Below are 11696 nucleotides of genomic sequence, written 5' to 3'. Positions count from 1 at the left end.
ATGGGCCTCCTTAACAGGGGAGTCCCAGCTTCTGCCAAGGGGATGCTGCGTGCTGGGCTCCAGCTTCCCCCCTGCCCCCGCTTCACCCATCCCCTTCTCTTCCCCATCCCATGCCCCTTTCCCACCACTCCATCTCCTCCCCAGGCTTGAGGGGCAGGGGGAAAACCACCCCCCAGCACGAGCTGGCGGAGCAGCTGGGAGCTGGCAGAGCGGAGCCGGTGGGGCTGGGTCGCTCCACTTCTCATCGCCCGGTGAGTGCACGGTGCACCCAACCCCTGCTGCAGTCCCCTGGGATGTAGCTCAGGGGAAGGGGTGGAGTGTGTGTGGGGGGGCTAGGGCAGAGCAGGGGTGGGAAGAGGTGGGGCGGGGGTGGAGCAGGGGCGGAGGCAGCTTTCCTGGCCAGCTCAGCCGACAGGGGGATCGGGCTGGCCAGGGGTCCTTCTGACTCTGGGTCCAGCGCCATGGCAAACCCGGTAGTGGTGGCACACACTTCAAAATGGCATCCTCCCATCCCCCGCAGTGTGACCTTGCACACACCATGTGTAAGAGGTTACACTGGTGGGGGTGAAGTGATGCTGGCAGGGGCAGGCCCATGCCATTCCTAGAAGTACCGGAATGTCCGGTATTCTGGGAATGCATGAATGGCTACCCTAGTGCTCAGCAATTTGGAAAATCAGGCCAGTTATTCAGGTGCCTAAATATGGATTTAAGGGCCTTACCCTCAGCACCAATTTTTGAAATTCCTGGCCTATGGATTCAGATTATCCTTCTGCTGGTTATGCCTGGAGATTCCCAAACATAAGGAGGGGACATAAGAGAGAATTCCCAATTTAATTTGGTGTAAATGAGAAGAGAATCAGGTGCAAAGTGTTCTTCTATCTGGTCTACCTCTCTTTGAAAGCCATTGCCTAGGAAACCATCTCTCCTCAAATACCTTTTTGATTAGTGTCCAGAAACATATGGATAATTAATTCCCCATCCCTTTTACCAGCTTTGGGAACAGGTGCCTTGAATAACAGCTCTACTTCACAGCACTTAAATCCTAAACCAAGATAATTGCCTATGTTTTTATTGCACATCTCTGAGTCCCTAGCAATCATTACCTTTTAATGACTCTCCCATCTTTTCTGATGGCTTTGTTTATGTCATTAATTTCCTTTCCAGGTGATACCAAAGACTGGTCCGACAGGACTCTTAAATGCAAATGACATTCAAATAGACTGTAAGGTTGGCATTTCTGTGTGGGACAAGATTTTCCCAATCTTTGAATGAACCAAGTATGTAGGCTTCAGCTCTAGTCAAGACACATCACCAATGTTACTATTGCAAATTTAAAATTGCCACTAAATTCCCCCATTACATTAATCTGGAAGGAGTATAACCACATCAGATAATAATGGGGGAAGGAGTTTTAATTCTTTCAGGGTCTTTGTGTTGTCTAAAAGAATTCTCATCCATCTCCAGCTATCTGCCTCCAAGCAACCAAGAAGTCACTGACTCAAATGAGCCTCTGCTCTCAGAAAAGAGTTATGCGCTGGTAAGAATGCTTCAGTATTTTTCCTCAAGGTGGTTTATAAGGGGACGTGTCCTCTTTCTATCGGTCTTGATTGTGCCCATTGCTATTATTATTAAATATTTATATTGTGGTAGCATCCAGATGTCCCAATCAGGAGCCAGATCCCAATCAGGAGCCAGACCCCAATCGGCAGGTGCTTTACTAACACAAAAAAAAGCTCCCCTAAGGAGCTTACATTCTTAGATCCCATGGTATCAATCACTAGCTGGGCAACAAAGTCACTCCCCTTGTATTGCTGAAGGAGAGATGAGAGAAGAAGAAGTTTCTCACATTGTGCCGTAACGATGGTTCTTCAAGACATGTGTCTCATGGATGCTCCACTGTAGGTATGCTTGCATCCCTGCACCGCTGATTGCAGAACTTTAGTAGCAGTGTCTGCTGAGCCCACACAAGTGCGGTCTCTCCTCGTGCTGCACCACGAGGCTAGTCAGCGCATGCAGGCAACGCCCCCTCAATTCCTCCTCCACCACAGAGTCATTGACAAGAACTCTGAAGTAGAGGGGAAGAGGGTGAGTTGTGGAGCACCAATAGGGACACACATCTAAGAGTCATCACTACTGCACAAGGTGAGTAACTTCTTCTTTGAGTAGTGTGATAGATCCAGGCCGTTGGGTACAGCAGAGTAGCCCCCCCCCCCCTTATTGGGATCCAGGAAGTCAGAGGCAAACCCCCCCACTGCTAAAGGATCCCCCCGCAGCCTAAGGGGGGGGGGGGGTCCACAGGACCTGGAAAACCAAGTAATTACGGGGGACAACTAATGAACAACAGGGACGGAAGTGCTGTCAAAGGGTCAAACGAAGGGAACCAGACGGGGACACTGAGCAGAGAACCCCGGACAGCGCCCACTGCTCCTCAAAGGTGTCAAGGGAGTCAGTGGATGCCGCCCAGAGGAACTCTGCCCGGAGGTGTGAACGGACAGAGGAGTGGAAATAGGCCCCACAGTCGCAGCAGATTCCATCGGCCAACCTCTTCATACAGCAGAGTAGCAGAAGGCAGATCTACTGGCCACTGGATTAACAGTTTTCTGTTCCCTGACTGACCAGAGCAGGGGCTGCTCCAGGCTAATGAGAACACCTGACTCCAATTAACCTGCAAAGAGTCAGGTGAGGCCATTAAGCTAATGTGATCACCTGACTCTAATTAAGGCCCCTCTGATACTATAAAAGGGCTCACTCCAGTCAGGCAGAGGAGAGCCAGGGAGAGGAAGTGTGGCTGAAGGGCTGGTTAATGAAGACACCCTCAAGTCATTGGTAAGGGAACCCTAAGGTAAGGGTGAAGAAGGGAAAAGCAGGAGAACTGTGGGAAAATGTCCCGGGGAAATGTAGCAACTCTGGTAGTGAAAGGTTGGCTGCCAATAGCTGCTATCACTAGGGTCCCTGGGCCAGAACCCAGAGTAGAGGGTGGGCCCGGGTTCCCCCCAACCCACCACTACAGAAACACCTCCTGGGAGGGGAAAACAGGCCCTTGTCAGGACAGGATGCTAAACTGTTTTGGTAAGAGGCAGTAGGAGCAACAGAGACTGTGGGAGTTCTCTCACCAACCTCCTTGCTGGCTTATGATGAAAAGAGCTCAGTAGACTGTATCCCAGGCCCTAGAGAGAGAAGGGCTATGTGGAGGGTTGCACTGAGTCTCTGAAGCTAGCATAAGCCACCTGGAAGTGTGGGACCCACGGGGACAAGGTTGGAGCTCTGCCACAGTACTCTCCATATGGGTGCTTAATTGTAGGTGACTCCCAAGCAGTACTTATATGGGGGGCTGGGACTTTGGAGTCGGGTCAGTTACAGATGACAGCAGTGTGGAGCTGAAGATGGCATCAGAGGCAGAGTCCCCAGTGATCGCATAGTGTTCTGTGAATGTGTGGACTGACATCTATGTCACCGCTCTACAGATCTCTGAGATAGGGATATTCTTGAAGAAGGTGATGGATGAGGAGATTGACCATGTGGCGTGTGTATGAATTGAGTCTGGAAGGGTCATGCTGCAAATTTGGTAGCACTGTCTGAAGCACTTTGAGACCCACTTACAGAACCTTTGGGCTGATATTGCTTAGTCCTTGGATATTTCTGAAATGGAGAGGAAAAGTCTAGGGGACTTCCTGAAGGTCCTATCCTGCCAAGGTAGAAGGCCAGGGCTCTTCTGACATCTAGGGTGTGAAGTATAGCATCCCTGTTGTCTTGGTGAGGCTTGGGATAGAAGATTGGAAGGTGAATCAATTGATTCACATGAAATGGAGAGGTTACCTTAGGGATGAATTTTTGATGTGGCCTGAGCATAGCCTTATCCGGAAAGAATACTGTGTAGGGGGATGTGCCCTCGGGGATGCTCTCTCTCCTATTCTTCTGGCTGAGGTAATCACGATCAATAAAGCTGTTTTCATCAATAGTTACGTCAGCAAACAGCTGGCTATGGGTTCAAAAGATGGCCTAGTCAGCCCTTTCAATGCAAGGTTTAGGTCCCACATAGGGGTAGGAAGTTGAGGCTGAAGGAAGAGGTTTATTATGCCCTTGAGGAACTGTTTTGTGCTTGGGTGTGACAGCACTGAATACCCCTTTACAGGTCGGTGAAAGGCTGTTATAACTGTTAGATGGACCCTAAGAGAGCTTAGGGATAGGCATGACTTTTTAAGGGTCAGACCATAGTCTAAGATGTGTGGAAGAGACATGGATGTTGGTGAGATTTGTTGGGATTTGTTCAGATTTGTTGCACCAAATCTGAAACATGGACCATTTCTGCAGGATCATGTGGAGGATTTCCTAGGCTGCAATAGAACCTCTTGTACTTCTCTGGAGCAGGAGCTCTCTAAGTGTTGGAACCAAGCAGGAGACATGCTTTGAGGTGGAGAATCTCCGAGTTGGGATGCAGAGTATGCCCTTTATCCTCTGAGAGGAGGTGCAGAATGTTCGGGAAGGAGAACAGTGTGCACGTCGCGAATTGTGCCAGGTAAGGGAACCAGGTCTGTCTCGGCCAGGTAGGAGTGATCAAAATGAAATGAGCGCCATCCCTTTTTATTTTTAGTAGGAGTAGAGGAAATGGAGGAAAGGCATAAAGAAGGTCCCTGTCCCATGGGAGAAGGGTATCGTCCAGACATTGCTGTCCCATCCTGCCCTGGAGCAGTAGCACAGACATTTCTTGTTCTGGTAAGTGGCGAATAGGTCTGTGGATGTTGTTCCCTATCATGTGAATAGGTCATGGAGCACAGACTGGTGTATCTCCCGCTCGTGATCATGTGGGGATCTGTGACTGAGATTGTCCACTATCAAGTTCTGTGTGTGCAGGAAATAAGCTGCAGACAGTGTAATGTTGTGTTAGATGCACCAATTCCAAAGCCTCTTTGCTGACTACAGGCCAGTCAGCCTCACCTCAGTCCCTGGAAAAATCATGGAGCAGGTACTCAAAGAATCAATCCTGAAGCACTTACATGAGAGGAAAGTGATCAGGAAAAGTCAGCATGGATTCACCAAGGGAAGGTCATGCCTGACTAATCTAATCGCCTTCTATGATGAGATTACTGGTTCTGTGGATGAAGGGAAAGCAGTGGATGTATTATTTCTTGACTTTAGCAAAGCTTTTGACACAGTCTCCCACAGTATTCTTGTCAGCAAGTTAAAGAAGTATGGGCTGGATGAATGCACTATAAGGTGGGTAGAAAGTTGGCTAGATTGTTGGGCTCAACGGGTAGTGATCAATGGCTCCATGTCTAGCTGGCAGCCGGTGTCAAGTGGAGTTCCCCAGGGGTCAGTCCTGGGGCCGGTTTTGTTCAATATCTTCATAAATGATCTGGAGGATGGTGTGGATTGCACTCTCAGCAAATTTGCGGATGATACTAAACTGGGAGGAGTGGTAGATACGCTGGAGGGGAGGGATAGGATACAGAGGGACCTAGACAAATTGGAGGATTGGGCCAAAAGAAATCTGATAAGGTTCAATAAGGATAAGTGCAGGGTCCTGCACTTAGGACGGAAGAACCCAATGCACAGCTACAGACTAGGGACCGAATGGCTAGGCAGCAGTTCTGCGGAAAAGGACCTAGGGGTGACAGTGGATGAGAAGCTGGATATGAGTCAGCAGTGTGCCCTTGTTGCCAAGAAGGCCAATGGCATTTTGGGATGTATAAGTAGGGGCATAGCGAGCAGATCGAGGGACGTGATCGTCCCCCTCTATTCGACATTGGTGAGGCCTCATCTGGAATACTGTGTCCAGTTTTGGGCCCCACACTACAAGAAGGATGTGGAGAAATTGGAGAGAGTCCAGCGAAGGGCAACAAAAATGATTAGGGGTCTGGAACACATGACTTATGAGGAGAGGCTGAGGGAACTGGGATTGTTTAGTCTGCAGAAGAGAAAAATGGGGGGGGGATTTGATATCTGCTTTCAACTACCTGAGAGGTGGTTCCAGAGAGGATGGTTCTAGTCTATTCTCAGTGGTAGAAGAGGACAGGACAAGGAGTAATGGTCTGAAGTTGCAGTGGGGGAGGTTTAGGTTGAATAGTAGGAAAAACTTTTTCACTAAGAGGGTGGTGAAACACTGGAATGCATTACCTAGGGAGGTGGTAGAATCTCCTTCCTTAGAAGTTTTTAAGGTCAGGCTTGACAAAGCCCTGGCTGGGATGATTTAATTGGGGATTTGTCCTGCTTTGAGCAGGGGGTTGGACTAGATGACCTCCTGAGGTCCCTTCCAACCCTGATATTCTATGGTTCTATGATTCTGTGCACAGGTAGGGAGACCTGGTTCCCCCTTGCTGACTGACGTAGTACATACAGCTATGTTATCTGTTAGGAACTTTGTGTGTGATCCTGTGATCAGCAGGAGGAAATAGGTGCAGGTGTTCCTGACCACTCATAGCTCAAGTTTGATGTGAAGGGATATATCCATGAGCGACCATTTGCCTTGAGTCATAAGACCGTTTAGATGTGCACCCAACCCTGTGAGTGATGTGTCGGTGGTGAGGATTAACAACAGTGATGCAAGAAGGGGATCCCTTTGCTCACAGTGGCTGATGAGATCCTGAAGGGGAGGACGCTGTATTGTCAATGGTCATGTCCCAGAGTGAACTGAAGAAATTGTCTGTGAGCTGATAGGATTGAGATGTGAAAATAGACATCCTGGAGGTTGAGGGCCCAAAACCAGTCTCCTTGTTCCAGTGCTGGAATGATCATCAATAACATGACCATCTTGAACTTCTGAGCCTTGACAAACTTGTTGAGAACTCTGAGGTACAGTAAGGAGCTCCAACTCCCTTCCTTTTGGGTATTAGGAAGTGATGAGAGTAGAACTGCTTGCCTTGGAGATGGTGAGGCAGTGGTTCTATGGCTCCTGACTGGAGGAGGCAATTTGTCTCCTGTTGTAGTAAACTCTCATGAGAAGGGCCCCTGAAGAGGGATGAGGAGTGTTGTGGAGTGGGTAGGAAGGTGAAATGGATGGAGTACCCTGATCGGATGATCTCCAAGACCCATTGGTTTGACACTATGCATTCCCAGGCACTACAGAATTCTGCCAGTCTCTGGCCAAATGGGTGTACAACAATAGTCAGTTGTGTCAGTCAGGGGGAGTGGTTTTGCAGTGCCTCAACCTGCCAGTCAAAAGTGATGCTTAGATGCATGTGGTTGGGATAAAGGGTGTGGGCCAGACGACTTATGTTTTGGGAATTTCCCTTTCTTTCTTTGCAGCTCGTAATGTGGCTGCGGTTGGTATTGAGCTACATATGGTCTATGCTGGGATTGCGGACTAAATAGTCTCTTTTGCCCTGGTGTATAGATTCCCAGAAACCTGAGGGTGGCCCTGGAATCCTTCAGGTATGAAGAGAGGCATTGGTCTTTTCAGCTAAGGGCTTCGTGCTCTCAAAGGGAAGATCTTCCAACGTGGACTGCACCTCTTTCAGGAATCCTGACAAGTGGAGCCATGATGCCCATCGCATCACCACTGCCGTTGAGATGAATTTCGCTGCTGTGTTGGTGGCATCAAGGGCTGATTGTAGCAATGTTTTTGCCACCAGTTGCCCTTCCTTTATGATGGCCGTGAAGGTTTACTGCTATATCTCTGGCAGTTTATCAATAAAGTTGTTAAGTTTACTGCAGTTTGTATAATTGTATTTGGCCATGAGTGCCTGATAGTTGGTAATATGGAACTGTAAGGTGGCTGAGGAATAAGCCTTTCTGCTGAAAAGATCAAGGCACTTCCAATCCCTGTCATAGGGGGTAGCTCTGGACTGGTGTTGCTGGCCATGGGAATTGACAGTGTCCGCCACGATGGAATTGGGTGGTGAGTGGGAAAAGACGAATTCCGATTCCTTGATGGGGACATAATATTTTTTGTCTGTACATTTGCAAGTTGGTGCCATTGTTGCTGGGGTTTGCCACACTGTTTTTGTGGGGTCTAAAATGGCTTCATTAATTGGGAGGGTAATCTTTGAGGAGGATGAAGAGTGGCGAATATCAAGGAGCTGATGGTGGTTGTCCTTGACCTCTTCTAGTGGTATGTAGAGGGTGTTCACCACTGTCTTTGACAGCTCCTGGAAAAGGTGGAAGTCGTCTGCCAGAGATGGTTGGGTGAGAGATGATGGTTTTGTCTGGAGAAGAGGAAGATATGGTCTTTGGTGTTGTGTCTTCCTTGGTGCCAGCTTCCTGTTCCTCCATCTCCTGAGGCACCTCTGAAGCCCTGGATGCTGCAGCTGAGGAGGTGTGCCTGGAGGGATCTTGGGCAAGGCCTGAAGTTCAGGCAGCAGGCTGTCAGTGCACAACCCAAGGGTCCCAATACAGCCATTGTGGTGGCATACAGCCTGATGGAGGTGCCCATGGGTGGCCATACCAAGATGGTTGTGGTGGAGCCATCTGTGCGTACATTCTTGGGCCTTGTTGGTAGTGGGTCTGATATGGAGCCTGCGAGGAGTACTGTGAGACCACCTCCTCTGGCTCACTACCTCAGCCCTCACTAGTCAGTGGAGGGGCATGGCTTGGCTGTGGGAATATCCTCTGTGCCCGGTAAAATCTTGGTGTCATGATGTTGGCACTAAGCGGCAGGGACTCAGGTGCATCCCATAGGCTGAGGTCTTTGGTTCTGCAGAATTCCACTGGTACCAAATGTCCTGGTGTCGGTGCCGGGGGGTGGGGTGGGTTAGGGAGGGGACAAAGACCTTGTCTGCACCAGGATCTCCAGTGCTGGGTGAATTGTCGCTGGTGGTACCGAGGTTGACACATGTCCCAGGAGCATCTCCTTAGAGTGTTTACTCTTGTTCCTTGGTACCGAGGACTTGGGGGTTTGTGCCCATAGTGTCCATGGGCCTGTTGACGGTACTGATAGCCCACGGTCATCGTGCGGCATGGGAACCGGATTTGGGTGGTCTTGGTGTTGACCGTGCCAAGGATACCAAGCAAGATGGTGATCACTTGCGGCTATCTCTGAGCTCACTTAGAGGACTTCCCACTCTCTCTTCAGAGGACTCATGAGAGGAGTCCTCAACCTGCTTCTTTGAACCACTTTCATTAGATGTCAAAGGTTGTGTGGAAGACTCATGTCTGCAGGAAGATTGAGGTCAGAGTGCTGCCTCCATGAAGTTGATCTTTTGGCAGAACTCTCTGTCTTTGCGGGATTTGGCCGCAACTGCTGGCAGAGGGTACACTTTTGCTGAATGTGGCCATCACTGAGGCAACGAATGCACTGGGGGTGCTTATCTGCTACCAGGATCACCTCATTGCCGGTATAGCACTTCTTGAAGCCCAGCGAGGATTAGCCTGTGTGCGCTGACTAGCCCTATGGCACAGAATGAGGAGAGACAGCGCATGTGTGAGCCCAACAGACACTGCTATTGAAATTCTCCAATTAGCAGCGCAGGGATGCACACACATCTACAGTGGAGTACCCATAGGGACATTACTCAAAGAAGAACAAAATGTTATATTCACGGTGTACAAACAGAGAAAATTAATGAAAACTTGCCGGAGGGCTGCAGTGTAATACTATTTTCTTGCTTACAGAGAAAGACAAAGCAGGCTGCTCCCTAAAGCAGTGAGGCACAGCTTTATCCACCTTACTATAGGCTGGCTGACTCTCTGCCAAGCTGACTGCTGGTAGGCCCAGATTGCACACTTCCCTACAGAGCCCCCTGACTGTGAGCAAGACCTGGAGAAACCTCTGAGCATTTAAAGTGACAGCTTACAATTTCAATACAGTTTTCCACACACCACTCTAAAGCCTTACCCTCCAACTTCCTTGCCCCTTTCACCAGTGCCAGCATAGTGTGCACCAAATGCATTGTCTGATCAGACACATTTTCTTTAAAGTTCCCATTTTTCGATGTGCTTCATTACCCCATATTACTCACACCTGATCAGCACAGCATCACAAGTGTAGACAGAGGCTGAGCCTGATATGACATCCTTCCTTTATTGTCTCTGTAATGTGTGGATTCTTATCAAGCGAATCTGCACCCACCCTGGTATTTAGGGTAGATATCTCCTCCCCGGTTGTAAAATGTGGAGGTTGCTCAATTTCCCCATTTATATAGGCAATGCCTCTGGACTGGGTGAGAACGTTTGTGGGTTGAGCATCACAGCTTGCAGCTTCTTTTCAGGGCACTAAAGATGGGCCTGAATGGGAATAACATGCTGAATTTCCTTCCCTGAAGTTTGGATATGAATCCAGAAACCTGTTTCACCACTCTCACAGCCCGGTGTAAATCAGGAGTAACTTTGTTGAAGCCTGTGGTGTTACGCCAGAGTAAATCAAGAGTGAGAGGAGAATCAAGACCCTGACTGCATAACTCAAGCAGGCCTGTCACTATAATGGTTTGAATCAGAATAGAAAACACAACCCCATCCCTCAATAAGTAAGTGGAAGTTTAGATGTGGGTCTCTTTCTGGGTCTGAATGGCATGGCTCCTCCCATCCCTACATGGATACATCCCAACAGACTTGCTTAGAGACTCAGGGCCTGATTCTCCACTCACTTATGCTGGTGTTACACCATTGACTTCACTGGAACTACTCCTGCATTATGCCCTTGTATAGGGAATGTGAATGAGCCACGCCTTGAGCGACATAAGTTACACCAACCTAAGCATCGATGTGGACAGCACTATGTCAGCAGGGTTGATTAATTAAGTCGATGTGAGAGCTCTCTTCTGCTGGCTTAGAGAGTCTACACTAGCTGCACTATAGTGACACAGCTGCATCCGTGCAGCTTCGCTGCTGTAAACTCGGTAGCTCAGCCATTGCTTTAGTCAGGCATTGGGGCCCTGAACCTGACTGGAAACTTGCAGATGCTTCTGTAATATAAGCAATTAATGTTATGCAGTTTGGTGGACTGCAGGGCAATGTATTGTATAGGACTTGCACCCTGTCATCCCTGGCTACCCAGGTGGAGTGGAGTTACAATAAATGTGTAACAGAAATGACTGACAAATGCTGTAACTTGGAATTTCCTGTATTTGGTGGATATAGAACCTCAACCATAACGTTGTGAATTTGATTTAATTTCCTTGTCTTTACATTGAAAAAAGAAAAGGAAACAAAAGGAGAAATTGTGAGGATCCTATGTTAAAATGAATGGTTCAATTTACCAGTAGCCATTTGTGCTATATTGATCTGCTAATTCCACAGCCCCCTGAAGAGACTTTGGCTACTGGCCAATAGCATCCAAATATCACAGAGATGGGTTCGGTATAAAATTCTGGACAGATCAACAGACCTATCCTTTCAAGTCCTCTGGGCAAGTTTTACAGAATTATACAATGCCCACTGGGACAAATCAGCATTGGTGTAACTTGATTGAATTCCCTGAGAGTTCACAGAACTTCATAAACATGATTTAATTAAGCCTTATAGGACTACGATGATAAATTACAGAATAATGCAATAAATTCAATTTTTCTTGTTTTTTTTACCACCTCTGATGCACTCTGCCCACTGATCACTCTCCCGCTGGGGCTCCTTCTAGCCTTCCAGACTCCTGAGTAGCTTCAAATGACCATAGCAAGAATGGCACTCCCAACACTGACACCCCCAGCTAAGCAAACACCCCCTTCAAAAATTAAAAGAAAGGACAGATAGAAAGAAAAATGCCAAAAGCCAGAGACTCCACAAACTCAGGTATTGCTATCGATTTTGCATGGAAGGTGTGCTGATAC

The 11696-nt window shown here is 48.4% G+C and overlaps 1 long non-coding RNA gene across 2 annotated transcripts; it reads left to right on the top strand.

Moving 5' to 3' along the window:
* Positions 1-2771: 2771 nt before the first annotated feature.
* Positions 2772-7600, top strand: LOC140905677 (uncharacterized). Of its 2 annotated transcripts, none has more exons than XR_012156922.1 (4): positions 2772-2826; positions 4312-4516; positions 4592-4713; positions 7331-7600. It is a non-coding gene; the product is annotated as an uncharacterized LOC140905677 (long non-coding RNA). The 2 variants fall into 2 exon arrangements; XR_012156926.1 differs by having other exon boundaries at positions 2773-2842.
* The last annotated feature ends 4096 nt before the right edge of the window (positions 7601-11696 follow it).

This window comes from Lepidochelys kempii, chromosome 1, assembly GCF_965140285.1.
Source record: "Lepidochelys kempii isolate rLepKem1 chromosome 1, rLepKem1.hap1, whole genome shotgun sequence".
In the NCBI taxonomy this organism is placed as follows: Eukaryota; Metazoa; Chordata; order Testudines; family Cheloniidae; genus Lepidochelys; species Lepidochelys kempii.
Note: the sequence above shows the minus strand (reverse complement) of the source record. Positions and strands in the feature narration are given on the sequence as shown.